The 12935-nt window shown below is 41.1% G+C and overlaps 1 protein-coding gene across 1 annotated transcript in view; it reads right to left on the bottom strand.

Annotated features, from left to right (window-relative positions):
* The window catches only part of PELI1 (pellino E3 ubiquitin protein ligase 1), a 53741-nt gene extending 51292 nt beyond the window's left edge, over nt 1-2449 (bottom strand). Inside the window, exon 1 of the mRNA XM_043917667.1 lies at nt 2318-2449. The gene's annotated coding sequence lies outside the window, so the exon portion shown is untranslated. The remainder of the gene's footprint in view (nt 1-2317) is intronic.
* Nucleotides 2450-12935: the final 10486 nt, after the last annotated feature.

The following is a 12935-nucleotide window of genomic DNA, read 5'->3' as shown; positions in this document are numbered from 1 at the left end:
ACTAGACTCAGTTCCCTGCCCTGTGCTTTTCAGTCATTTCCTTTAAAGGGTTCCAAAGCAACTAGGAAACCTGCAATGCCAGCCTTTTGACAGTCAACACTAACTTCTGCCTTTGGACTCCAGTGACTGAGCAGACATTGTGTTAGTAGCTTTCTTAAAGTTCAAATAAATGCCTCTGGTAAATCTGGTTTGTAAACGCTGTAGAAAAAGTTCAACTTAACTGACTGTACGGTCACTTCAATGAAAATATTAAGGAGAGCACAGATTTCTCCCTGCTCCCCAATCTTCCAGGAAGAGACAATTCCCAGGATCTCTTTTTCAAAGTCAATAAATATCACTATTATTATATGACAGCACTTCTGTATTATTAATAAAAATCTAGGTGACAGTTTTCTCTTTAAAAGTCTTAAATTTATTAGATTTAGTATTATAGCCACTTCACTACATGCATCTTTCCATACACTTAACTGTTCTATTTTTCAACTGTTTTAAAGTCACGATCTCTTTCAAGATACTACAGAAAGAGAACAGGTTAGAAGACTGGGGGAAAATATCAAAATAAGAACATCCTTCCCTTTTCTGATGGAATCACCAGAATCTAAAATCTAGGGGCAACTATAAAATACAAAATTAAATTCAAGAGAACTGTGGATAAGAAAAAGTCTTGTTACTACAGTTCTGATTATTATTCACCTCAGGAAATAACTAGTAGAAATAATGCTTGATTTAAATTTACAGTACCTTCTAGTTTGGGTCAACTACAAAAATAAACCTGTCCTCAGAATTATCTTCCTCCACAAGAGGTTGTTGGTACGAGTAAAAAAACATAAAGAATTTATATGCTGTATTTGTACAAGAAGGACAATGTTCTGAAAGATATAAATCTGATCACTCTGAGAAAACATTTTCTCTTTGTTAGTTACAAAGAAAACGCCATAAACTGAAACAAGAACTGGAGAAATTGAACCTTCTCCACAATTCAAAAATCTAAATTCACACTACTATGCAAAGTAAATAACAACAAAAACACTTTAACCGTTCTGCTCAATTATGAAGGTGACCCATACTCAAGGTAGAAAAAGACAAAGCCAGTTCTTAAACAAAAGATCAGCTGCTATGAAAACAAAATAACATTCTGCAGACTAAGAGAAGTACACCGTCTTTGAACCAAAACAAATAGATGACCTTTTCGTATATTTAAAGCTTCAGTTCTTAGCACAACCAGCACCTTATGGATAAGGCGCTCACTCAATTATCTGATGACTAAACGATGGGGAGGCTGTTGGCGCTATTAAAACCAAGACACATTTCCTTGTGTGCAGTGATTAAAATCTGTGAAGCCTACGTTAAAAAGTCTCTGTCCTCCCACCCCCATCCCCCATCCCTGCTCGTCTGCCTTGTAAGAAACCTACACACACAAAAAATAAAAGTAGATGGGTGAGGTGAGTTTATGATCACAGTATTTTCCCCACTCCCGGCATTTTTCAAGAGACTTTTGAGGTTAAAATTCAAACACTATGTAAGAAGAGTTATTGTTTGAACTACCTAACAAGTACCCCGACCTCTTTTAGACTTTAGTTAGCCTGTAAGTAAAAGGAACATCTTTAACTTTTTTCCACGGGGCACTGGAGAACGAGTTTTTACTCATAAATGCTTTCAGGTCTTCAGACACCAGGTGCGGTGGAGGAGCAAGCGTATCCATCAATTAGAGAGCTCCTCTGGGCCTCAGTTTACCCACTTACACAAACGGGCTTATTAACTTGTTTCGTCGGGGCCCCGGAGGTGTAATTAATTAGTGTTTTTAAGTGCTCTGAGATCCAGAGATGAAAGGAAACGCGAGGGACACGCAGAGATGATGACAATAATCATAATAAAAAGAATGACTAACTTGGAAGTCTGTGTTATGTAAGGAAAGGAAAAAGAAGTTATCAGTGTCGCACAAACAAAAGAAAAGCCCACGACCCCTTTTGTTTCCCTTTGGTTTCGGTCTCGCTCCCCGCCCCCGCGGAGCTCCCCTCCGGCAGCTGGCGACCCGGCCCCGAGCGCGGGGCTCGGACTTGGCCACCCGCGCGCCCGCTCCCAGGCAGAGGGGGAGGGCGCGCCGGGCCGGCTCCTGACAAAGGCGCTTCCTCCTGCGAGGGCGCGGGATGCCGGCGCCGCAAACTCCGCTCCCGGCCGCCTCCGGCGCGGGGGCGCGCAGGCGGGCGGGGAGAGCCGGCCGGCCGGCCGCCCGGGCAAGCCGCTGAGGAAGTTGCGCGCCTGCCTGGCCCGCACCCCTCGGCGGCCCCGCCGCGACCCCTCCTGCGGCCACACTCACCGGACAGTTGCTGGTGGCCGGAATCCCAGCACGGCCCCGACACCCGGAGCGAGGGGGGAGAAGTGTGCGTGCGCGCGGATAGCGAGCAGACAGCCCGTTCCGCCGCCGCCTTGCTTGCCAGCCGGCCGAGCCCACCGAGGGGAAGTTGGCCGCGGAGCCGAACGCTGGAGAAGCCGCGGGCGGAGGAAGAGCCGCGAGATCCGCTTTGTGATGCGCTCCGGGAGGGCTCGAGGCAAATCCGAACGCGCGGCGAGGCTGGTGCTGCTGCTGGAGGCGGCGGCGGCGGCGCCCCCCGACGGTTCCACCGCCTCTGGGTCTCTGACCCACGCTCGGAGGGAGGGGAGGGGACTAGCGGGAGGGCGGGACTGGAGGGAGGGGACGGGGCAGGGCCACAGCGGGAGGCGGTGCGGCGGCGCCGAGCTGTCTCTTGGGAGTTGTAGTTCTCCTCAAGAAAAAAGATGTACTTTGTTGTTGAGGACGCGTCTGCGTTCGCTAGGCACTGCGCATGCTGGGGAGCGGGGGCGGCGTGGGGGGCGGCTCGGCCCTACTGTTACTATGGTTACCAACACTCTAAGGAAGGGAACGTGTTAAGCGAGGCTGCTGACTGAACAAGGCCCTCCTTGTATTATGGTACTGTTAGGGATCCCACTTTTGGCTAGTCCTTTTACTTCGCTCCACCCCCAGCTTCTAGCCTCATGACGCCAAGTGCCCAGTGAAATCTGACTTCCTCACCATATCTCGGTCTTCCCTGCTGCTTAATTTTATCCCATAAATTCGGGATCACAAATACCCATTTCCCTCCCCTCCCGCAAATGTATCCTCTCTGCCTTAAATTTAAGGTTCTTTGTTTGTTTGTTCTTTAACCTAAGACTTATAGAAAGGTGTTAGTTGTTCAGTCATGTCGGATTCTTTGTAACCCCAAGGACTGTAGCCCCTCCAGGCTCCTTGGGATTCTCCAGGCAAGAATAGTGGATTGGGTAACTGGTCCTTTCTCCAGGGGATCTTCCTGACCCAGAGGTGGAACCCAGGGCTTCTGCATTGCAGATTCTTTACCATCTGAGCCATCAGTTGCTTTCGATATCTTAATTAATTAGGTTATAAAAGGGTTAGGAACATCACCACTGTTAGAGTCCCATCATTTCTTCACTCAGTCACATCCAACTTTAAGGCCAGCAAAGGTTAAGCTCAAGGTTAAGATCACTATATCTTACTTGATCCATGTTAAAAAAAATTCTAAAATTTTAAGGCCTATAATTTTCAAGAAATACAAATTTTGTAAAATAAAAGTTCAAAAGATAAGTGGAAAGTTGAAAATTGTTTGCTGTATGTACATTTACCAACTTTCATTTGGCAATAAGAGAAGTCTGAACCAAGGTCTGAGTATGCTTTGGGGCTGGTCAGCTAAATCTACACCCATGTGGGACAGCCAGGTGTGAAGAAATGGTGGAGGAGGTTGGTGCAAGGCAGGACATGTTACTGGATTCCAGAGAACTAAAGGCAACCTGTCCCAAGATCTTTTGTTTTCCTTCTCTGCCTACCTAGAACCCCATACTCTGGAAGAAAAGGACTAATGTTTAGAAATCAGAAACATGAAAAAAGCTGCGGTTTTCAGGTAGAGAGTTTCAAGGTCAAGGATCCTTCTGTTTGCAGACCCCATAATTAATATTCAAAAAACAGTTATTGAGTATAGTATGTCTCGGGTACTTCTTCAGTTCCCAGAAATAGAGATACAGGAGTTTAAAAGAAATATTTATTGTTTTCAAAGTGCTTACTGTGCAGAGGAGGAGCCAGGTAAATAAACAAACTGCAATAAATACCTTACTAGAAAAGTTTACCAGATGCTTTGATACACACCTACCCCAGACTCAGATAGCATCAGGAAATGCTTCAAAGAACATTTAAACTTGAGGATGACTAGGAGTCAGTGTGTCTGTGTTCTTCGGTGGAGGAAGGAAAAGGGAGAAGTGAGTGAGAGAATTGTGGGCAGGGTTAGGGCTAGGGTTTAGGGCAGCAAGAGTAAAGTGCTAGAGGTGTGAGATCAAAGAATATTTTGGTTCAGTAAAGAATTCATCATTGCTGGTGGTAGGATGGGGTTAAAGAGAATGGCCAGAGGAGAGACGAAAAGGTAAAGGAGACAGATTGTGAAGAATCTCGTATAATATGCAAAGAATGCAGTCTTTTCTAGAAGCAATGGAAAGTTGTGCCAGGATTGGAAGCAAATTTTAGTTAGATGTACATTTTATAAATGCATTTTATTCATTTAGAAAAAGATGAGAGTCTGAACTGGCACTGGCAGTGGCAGGAGACAGAACTGAGGGAAATCAGACACTAAGTAAAAGAATTACTAGAACCTAGTGAGTCAATTACCTGTGATTGGGAGTGAAGGATGAAGAAAAGTTATCAGTTATGATGCTTTGGATTGCCAGCAGCAAAAATCCCAACTCTAACTAGATTAACCAATAAACCAACATTGACCTGTCTAGATAGAAAGTCCAGTGAAAAGATGGGCTACAAGGCTGAATGATTCAACAGGTCAGTGATGTCATTAAAGACATGCTTCTTTCTTGTTTCATTGCTCTTCCTTAGTATTGGCTTTATAGTTGCCAACAATTCTTGTGGCTGTGAGTTTCAAGGTCTAGGTCCAAGAAGAGAAGATGAGGGAGTCATTTTTGTAAACTCTTTCAGAAAGGAGAGAAAACTCCTTTCTTAGAAGTCTCACCAATTGATTCATGGTGACCAGGGAATGGCATGAGTCTAGTTATCTTAGGATAGAGAAATATATCCTGCCTCTAGATCCAAAGCTGGGATGAGAAGGTGTGGATATCCCAATGAAAATTGAGGTGATAACCTAGAAAAAGAATGGAGGCAGAGAAGGGGAGAACCACAACACCTACTACATGGAAGGAGAAGGATAATGACACACAGATGTTTGGCTTGTATGACTATGAGCAAGTGATGCCATTCACTGAGTTAGGGAATATAAGACACTGAGCAGCTTTTGAGGGGGAATTTGATGAGTTTCATTTTGGGTGTACTGAGTTTGAGATGGCTCTGAATCTAGGTGGAGAAGAGGAGTGGGCAGTTATATACATGACTCTATTGCCCTGAAGAGAGAATGGACAGTAGAAGGTCAAATTGGAGTATACCATCATATAGATGGTGATTGAAATTTTGGAAGTGGATGAGATTGGCCAGGGAGAGAACGCACAGCAGAAAAGAAGTTACTAATAGCATCCAGGAGTCTCGGAGCCAATAATAGCATAGAGGCAGCTTCATGCTCTTCCTGCCTACTTTTTAAGTGCTGGGAACATCAGCGCTTAAGATGCCTGGGAACTAGGGAGAACGCTAAGACATACAAAGTAGGAAAACATAATCTATAAGCAGGAAAAATGTCAGTTAATAAACAAATCTAGAAATTACAGAGATGGTAGAATTAGCAGTCAAAATATTAAAACAATTATTGCAAATATGTTTTATATGCTGATACAGAGAAATTAAAGGTATAAAAATGGAATTTCTAGAGAAACAACAACAACAAAGAAAAGTAAAACAGAGAGCCTCAGTGATCTGTGGGATAATACCAAGTATTCTAATATATGTGTAATATAGATGAGAGGGGGTGAGAAGGGTGATAGAAAAATTATTTGAAGTAATATAGCTGATATTATTTTTGTATTTGATGAAAATTATGAGACAAGAAGCTCAGTGAGCCCTCAGCAGGATAAACACACACATTCCCACATACTCACAAAAACCACTGCAAAAGACACCATTAAATTGTTGAAAACTTGTGATAAGAAAAGATTAAAAGCAGCCAGTGGGGGATAAAAGATTATGTATAGAAAAAAAAAATAATTTCAGTAAACTTCTAATTAAAAACTATGCAAGTCAGAAGACAATGAAAGGGCGTTTTTAAAGTGCTGAAAGAAAAAAAGTCTGTCACATAGAATCCTATATTTAGAGAAGATATCTTTCATAAATGAAGGCTAAAGAAAACAAATGCTGAGAGAATGTTGCCAGCAGAACTGCATTATAAAAAATGTTAAAGCAAATTCTTTGGCATAGAAAAACAGTACTATATAGAAACTTGGATTTATACTAAAGAATGAAAAGTGTCAGAAATGGAAACTATATGAGTTAGTATAAAAGATTTTTCCCTTCACTTAAAAAATTTTTTAAAGATAATTGACTATTTAAAGCAAAATTTATATAACATAATATAACATATATGGAAGTAAAATGCTTGACCACAATAACTATTTTAATTCAAAGGGTGGAAGCAGGAAATGGAATTACATTGTTAGAATTTACATCATATGTAAAGTGTTACACTATTACTTGAAGGTGCTTGCTTAGCACTTCAGTCGTGTCCAACACTCTGTGACCCTATGGACCATGGCCTGCCAGGCTCCTCTGTCCATGGGATACTCCAGGCAAGAATACTGGAGTGGGTTGCCATTTCCTTTTCCAAATCTGACGTGAGAAAAGCCAAAATGATGACCACAATTTATTTGAAGGCAAATTGTGATGAATTAAAACTGCATATTCTAAACCTTAGAATAGCCATAAAAAAAAAAACAAACAAACAGGTATAGCTAATAAGCCAATAGTAAGCTGGTAATAAATAAGAGTATAGCTAATAAAAACAAAAATATAAATGAAATCTGTGTCCCTAAGGACCATGGAAAAGACGTGCAGCTTTGGACTTTCCACCTCTTGACTTCTTTTAAGTGAGAGAAATAAACTTCTGTTTCCTTTAAAGGCATAGTTTTTTGTAGTCTGCACTATGTACAGCTGAAGCTAATCAGAACAGCCACAAGCCTAAAGTGATTTCATCAAGTAAAGTGTGTTTCCCAGAATCAGGCAGACCCACACATTGCTCAGAATTTGGCCGCATGGCCAATAACTACAACATATGTTTTGGGGTCATGTATTTGTCACTAGAATTCCAAGAACAGTTCATCTCTTATATGAGTATCACTTATTACTATCAATTCAATCAGTTTATTCTTGAAGAAAAGATACATGCAAATTGCTTAGCGTAGTCCTTGGAATATAGTAAATGCTTGGTAAATATCTGTTACTTTGAAACAGAGCCACAATAACAAAGTAGATGTACCACCACTTAGACCCATGTGGGGTTTGTGCTCCAATGCCAGGTGTAGAAAATCAAGGTGGCATTCATTTATATGTCAAAATCTGTGAATCTCTTTTTGAAATTTACCCACCACAGTTCTATTATGTTCTTCAAAATCTGAAGTCCTTTGAGTAGAGGACAGTTGAGTCATGGAAAATGCGTTCACCTCCAATTGCCACCTACTTGATCCACATATCTAGTCTAATACCTACATTTCCTTGACCAAAGCAGCTATCCTTTGGTTGAAAATCTGCTATTCCAAATTTGTTATATTCAGATATCTAGTCATTTTAGTGAATCCTAAGGAACTAATAGGGCTTCGCTGGTAGCTCAGCTGGTAAAGAATCCGCCTGCAATGCAGGAGACCTGGTTCAGTTCTTGGGATTGGGAAGATCCCCCGGAGAAGAAATAGGCTACCCACTCCGGTATTCTTGCCTGAAGAATCCCATAGACAGAGGAGCCTGGCGGGCAACAGTCCATGGGGTCACAAAGAGCTGGACATGACTGAGCAACTAAGCATACAGGGGACTAATAAGTTATATTACCGGGATCCCTTGAATGCTAAAAAGTTTTTCATCTTGGGAAATTGCTTAGTAAATTTCAATATTTCCTCTACCTTATGACTATATGAAAGTCAGCTAAAACTATGTTTCTACTCTCCCCCAGGCAAATATAAAAATGGTATTTAGGATGTGAACATAAGGAAAAATCACATTATTGGCACCTGTCTCTAAAACATCGTGCAATAAACCTAATTTACTAGTAAATGATGCTAGAGGAAATTAGACACACTCAGCTTTTCTTATGACTTGAAATATTGCAAACTTGTATTTCTCCTTACATTGGAAATTTTTCATTTCCTGCAAACAAATATATCTTTTTATGTTTAATCCAAATTTCTCATGTTTTATACTGACAAATGATTACATACTGTTAGTTCACGTATGCTGTAAGTTATTTTTTGTTTCTAAAAATTTAGGCAGACTTCCCTTTAGGATCAGGAAGACCCTAGACTGCATATTTAACTCTTGCTGAGGTTCTTGGATTTTAGAGTAATAATGTATGTGTGTTCATTTCAATATTCAGACAATAAATAGGTTCTCTCTCAAAACTCCTACCTTCTAACATTTCTCCCCCAAATAAAATTATTCTCTTCTAATGTCCTCAAAAATCTCCAAATAGCTCATCGTCAACATGGAACATGTTCCTATTTTAAACCTGTGAATGGCACACAATTTGAAGGCCTGGGCTTTCACTCAAAAGATTTGTAGGCCCCAAATGTTGGTTCTGACATTTTAGATATATGTGGAAAATGTCAAAGACAAGCTAGTTAAGATTTTAATGTTTTAAAGGAGTATGTTTGTACATCAAAGAATGCAGTCTATATATTAGTATTAGTCCAACCAACATGTATGCCAGCAGGTTACTTTCAGACTGTAAAAATTACTGAATAATGAAAGGCGTGGAAAACTCATGAAGGGAAGATTTAGATTGTGTTTCCATCCCTATTAATTTATTTAATCATGGAATAATTACTTGTATTGTTATCTTCGTACCTCAAATTTCATGCATTTATTCTTTCACCACATACTTATTGAGCATCTACTATGGTGCCAGGCTATGGACGCAAAGATTAATTATCATTTTATCAACCCTCAAAAAGCTTATAATCAAGTGTATATATAGATAAGTGCAATTAGATTTTATAGGTACTTTTCTAGAAGGATGTTTAGGAAATAGTGAGACTATAGATAAGGAATAATTTCTCATGAGAATGCAGTCAGAAAACACTTCAAAGAAGAGGTAGTGGTTGAGTTGAGTCCTGATAAATGAGTAGGTGCTCATCAGATAAGCAAAGACATTTCAGTATAACTGATACTCTAGAAAAGATGTGGAAAAATGAAATAGCAGGTCTCTGACTTTGAGTCCCCTTCCCCTGGCAGAACGTTGTTTTTTTTTTTTTTTTTTACTGGCAGCAGGAATTCCTCTTTATTTCTCTCAAGCTCAGCTATGTATTTAATTTTTGCTTCTGTTACACTTATGCAGTATGTCTCTGTATTTGTATCAGAAAAGGTGGCTCTAATTAGCTGTCTGCCATGATGTAGAACTTATTTTTAATTCTTTTAGAAAACTATTTTAAACACTTAGCCATATCCCAAAACTATTAAGAACACATCTGTCTTTCTCAAATGCAACTTCATTAGTGTTCAAAGTGTCTTCCCTGGTGGTTCAGAGGGTAAAGCATCTGCCTGCAATGTGGGAGACCTGGGTTCGATCCCTTGGTTGGGAAGATCCCCTGGAGAAGGAAATGGAAACCCACTCTGGTACTCTCACCTGGAAAATCCTGTGGGCAGAGAAGCCTGGTAGGCTACAGTCCATGGGGTTGCAAAGAGTCAGACACGACTGAGCGACTTCACTTCACTTCTTCAGTGTTCAAAGTGGTTCAGCGGCTAAGATTCCACGCTCCCAATGCAGGGGGCTTGGGGTTCAATCCCTGTTCAGGGAACTAGATGCCACATGCTGCAACTAAGACCAGCACAGCCAAATAAATAAAACAATTTAATTTTTTTTAGTAAAAAAGAAACATGTTGACTTTTAAACATTACAGTCTTGAGTAGTAGAATAGAAAATCTTGACAGGCCAGGGGAGGGTGAGGAGAAGGTTCTGGGTAAAGAACCATATTTAAATTTGCTAAGGTATAAAACTATAAACTCATGATACTTGCTTTAACACTCCCTATTTCATCCTCCCAACTAGTTAGATGCCCCATAACCCAATCTTCCCTGTTTATTTCATCTAGTTCTCTGAGCTACTTTAATAAATAAAGTAGCAAGTTACTCCCTAAACGCCTCAGTTTTTTGTTTTCTGTTTGTTTTTATCTTTGTAGGCCTAAATACAGGAATGGTGGACTTTGCCAATAGAAATTTCCTACTTGAGCTCTGCCTCTGAGAATTGATTCTTTGTAACTGCCTCTCTTGAACTAGTTCAGTTCAGTTCAGTTCAGTTGCTCAGTTGTGTTCAACTCTGCGACCCCATGAGTCGCAGCACGCCTGGCCTCCCTGTCCATCACCAACTCCTGGAGTTTACCCCCTTAATATTTTCTCAAGTAGTCCCTCCATGCAATTTCAGATCCTGCTTTAATCATCTGTGTCTCCTCCTGCTTGTCCTGCCTCCATAGTTACCTCTCAGAGATCAGCTTCTTCATAGCCCCACCCCACTCTGTCACTGTACAAAACTCCCAGCCTCCCAACCTGAGTCACCAGATGCCTCCTTCTAGTGTTACCAGCCCAGGCTCCTGTCTCTAGCTCAGCCCGTCTCTTCTCAGGTAGAATCAGCGTCACACGTTAGTAGAGATCCAGTTCCATCCATTTGACTAGACTTAGCCAGCCTGGAGTTTTTCAGTTTTTGAGAGTACTTATAAAAAATGACCCAAAGGGATGGGATGGGGAGGGAGGTAGTGGGGGGGGGGTTCAGGATGGGGAACACATGTAAATCCATGGCTGATTCATGTCAATGTATGGCAAAAACCACTACAATATTGTAAAGTAATTAGCCTCCAACTAATAAAAATAAATGAAAATATATATATTATTTGAAAATCTTTTTATTACAGAAAATTTGAAGTATACAGAATGACAGAGAATAGTCTGATGAACCCCATGTACCTACCCATCATCCAGGTTCAACAATTTTCAACTCCTGGTCAAACCTGTTTTATCTCTACCTCTACCATACCCACTAGTTTATTTCAAAACAACTCCCAGATGCCGTATAATTTCATTTGTATCCCTCTTAAAAAGTGAGTATGTTTATTTTAAGAACTTAACTGTAATGCAATTATCATATCTAAAAATACCATCCCTCAGATACTTCCCTAACCTCCTCAAACTCCCAGTCAGTTTTTATGAATGGAGATAAGAAAAAAGAATATATATGCTATTAGTTGCTATATCTCTTAAGTCTCTCTCTCTTCATTAAAAAAAAAAAAATTTGTATTTTGAAAATTTCTAAACATATGCAAAATAAGCAGAAAAATATATGTATTCAACACCCAGCTTCAATAATGATCAACAGTCTGTCGTTCTTGTACCACCTATACCTCCACACGCTCTCCAATTTCCACTCAATCAATTCTTTGAGGTAAAATGTCTATATATTTAAATATGCAAATCCTAGTGGTACAATTCTGACAAACTGGATATATGAATATACCCAACACCTCTGTTATTACACTACACGCCTGTGCTTAGTCGTGCCCGAGTCTTTGCGACCCCGTGGACTGTAGCCATGGCTCCTCTGTTCATGCGATTTCCCAGGCAAAATTACTGGAGTGGGTTGCCATTTCCTACTCTGGGGGTCTTCCTGACACAGGGATCAAACTCTCATCTCTTGCATGTCTTGCATTGGCAGGCAGATTCTTTACCACAAGTGCCACCTGGGAAGTGCTTGTCATCACACAGGACATTTCTGTCTCCCTAGATGGTTCTCTTTTGCTTCTTACTTCTTCACTAGCAACAACTTTGATTTTTTTTTTTTTTTAATCTTAGATTAAAGAGTCAGGCCCTAGTGAAGACAAGATTCAAGCCCTAGTGAGGACCAGATTCAGGAGGTAGTGAGGACCATACTCAGGCTGTAGTGAGGACAAGAATCAGGGTCCAGTGAGGACCAGTCAGGCCCTAGTGAGGATGACAGTGAGGCCTAATGAGGACCAGAGTCTGGCTGTAGTGAGGACTAGCATCAGGGCCCAGTGAGGACCAGAGTCAGGTCCCAGTGAGGCAGAGTCAGGCCATGGAGAGGAACAGAGTCAGGTTTCAGAGAAGACCAGAGTCAGGGCACAGTGAGGCACAATGTCAGTTTCTATTGAGGACAAGAGTCAGGCCCCAGTGAGGCAAGGAGTCAGCCATAGTATGGCAAAGAGTCAGGCCATAGAGGATGGAGTCAGGCCGTGATCTGGATGAGAGTCACGCTGTGGTGAGGATGAGAGTCAGGCCAACGTGAGGACTAGAGTCAGGCCCTTGTAAAGACCAAAATCAAGATATAGTGAGGACCGTAGTCAGGCCATAGTGGTGACTATAGTCAGAGCCCAGTGCAGACCAGACTCTGGGCCCAGTGAGGACCAGAGTTAGGTCCCAGTGAGGCAGAGTCAGGCTGTTGTGAGGCAAAGAGTCAAGAGTTAGGTCCTAGTGAGGCAAAGAGTTGGGCCATTGTGAGGCAAAGAGAGAACCAGGTTCAGTCTATAGTGAGGACCAGAGTCAGGCTGTAGTGACTTATAATATTCTTGGAATATTATACTATTTTATGTTCAGGGTCTTCTCAGTATAAAATGCCTATGAAATTCATCCTTATTACTGGATTAGTTTGTTATAATTGCTCTCATTATCACATATTTTATCTTTTCTCCTGTTGATGGACATTTGGTTAATGCAAGGTTTTAGCTATGGAGAATAAAGCTGCTAAGAACATTCTTACATAAAACTACCA

The sequence above is a fragment of the Cervus elaphus genome, chromosome 11 (assembly GCF_910594005.1).
Source record: "Cervus elaphus chromosome 11, mCerEla1.1, whole genome shotgun sequence".
NCBI lineage: Eukaryota > Metazoa > Chordata > Mammalia > Artiodactyla > Cervidae > Cervus > Cervus elaphus.
Note: the sequence above shows the minus strand (reverse complement) of the source record. Positions and strands in the feature narration are given on the sequence as shown.